The sequence below is a fragment of the Tiliqua scincoides genome, chromosome 4, assembly GCF_035046505.1.
Source record: "Tiliqua scincoides isolate rTilSci1 chromosome 4, rTilSci1.hap2, whole genome shotgun sequence".
Classification (NCBI taxonomy): domain Eukaryota; kingdom Metazoa; phylum Chordata; class Lepidosauria; order Squamata; family Scincidae; genus Tiliqua; species Tiliqua scincoides.
The window spans coordinates 51,730,694-51,732,397 of NC_089824.1; positions in this window are offsets into that span (position 1 = coordinate 51,730,694).

The following is a 1,704-nucleotide window of genomic DNA, read 5'->3' on the forward strand; positions in this document are numbered from 1 at the left end:
CCCAACTGGAGTGGTGAGGCAGAGGATTAGTTGGGTGTTTCTGTGTGGAGGCCTTCTGGAGCAGAATATCTGCAATAAGAATTCTGAGAAGACAAGAGTTGACAAAATATCTTGCCATACATGTTGTGAAGGACAAAAGACTGTTTGTGCAAAGTGCTCTCTTTGTGTGGCTAGTGCCCTTTCAGCATGGTTCACATTCCCAAACTTTCCCTATCTCCCAAACAGCCTCATGCCATACATCTGATAACCTGATGGCACTCTGGCAGAGCAGTGGCTTTAACACTGAGGTAAGTGCATTGTGATTGGCTGCCAGATGTACTCTGTATCCTATGCTCTCTTGTTAGGGTGGGGCAGGAAGTGGCAGGCGGTCAAGTTCCCTGTTGTTCCTTATGGGGTTACTCCTAGCTATGTCCAAGTTCTGTTGTTGGCTCAGCATTTTTCTGACATCAGGGGCATGTCTGAAAGGGGAGTTAGGATATGGTGTATATTAGTTCCTCCTCATCCCTCCCATGTCCCTCCCACATCCCTGTTTTAGCCTCTCTGCTGTGGAATTGTGTTATCATCCAAATGATATCTGAGCTACAACAGTGCAGCATTTTCCCATCGTTGTGCCACCATTCATGATGCTTCTATTGGTGGGTGGACTTCTACTGATGGGTGGACGTCTACACCAGCAGAGCTGCTGCATCTTGAGGTTAGAATGATGGAACCTCAATAGCTTTATTCAAGTATGGAAATTATGAATTGTGGCATTGATGAGGAGATGCAGCACAACTGTGAAATTGATTAGGAGATGCAGATGAGGACATTGATTGAGGAGATGCAGCATTCTCCTGTCCTTCACTATGCATACTCTTCCAGTTCATGAGGAAGGCTATCAAACTGCCTTCAGTTGGGCTATGTTGTTCTTTTAAAATTTTCTCATAGGTTGACCCCTCTAGTTCCTGAACGATTACACAGGCCAACACACATTTTGCTTCCTTAAATGTTACACCAATTCCTGGGTATATTTGGGGTGCTGATTCCAAAAATGGCATTCGTTTTGCCCTATCACGTCTAGTTATGGAGACACGGCATAACCTCATCGCTTCTTCATGAGGAAGCTGCTTGAAGCATTCACTAATGAGGCTGAACTGGCAAAATGGATGCCATTTTTGGAATCAGCACCCCAAATTCATATCAAACCACCATAAAATTTGGGAAAAATTTGTCTGACTACAAAAGTTTTGTAGGCCTGTGTTATTATTCTCCTCCATGCTGAGCTGTGCCAAAAGTGCAGTTGCAGTGCATGATGCAGTTAAAAACAAAAAAAGACTGATTTTCATCTCTCTGATCCACAGAATTAGATAAACTTGGTGGTTTGCCTAATTTTTGTTTCTATTTCCTATGCCAGACTCTAACTTCATATTGACTTTTCTGCACAATGATCACCCCAAGTCATGCTTCTGCGATTCCATTTCATGAGAGATTTAACATGGCTACTCATTTTCCCAGATAAAAAAAAAATAATCTGAACACTGGTTTCAAATGTTTTTTAATGTCTAGGAATAGGATGGCTTTTTTCTTGATCAAATCGTTGATCAAGAATAAGTTTCTGCGTAAGAGCCTTCTTGGTGTAACTTAATAAAAGGGTGAAGCATTGTGGAGACTGACTGATTAAAGCATCTGTACTATGGAAAGCAAACAACATTCTGCAAATGTTTT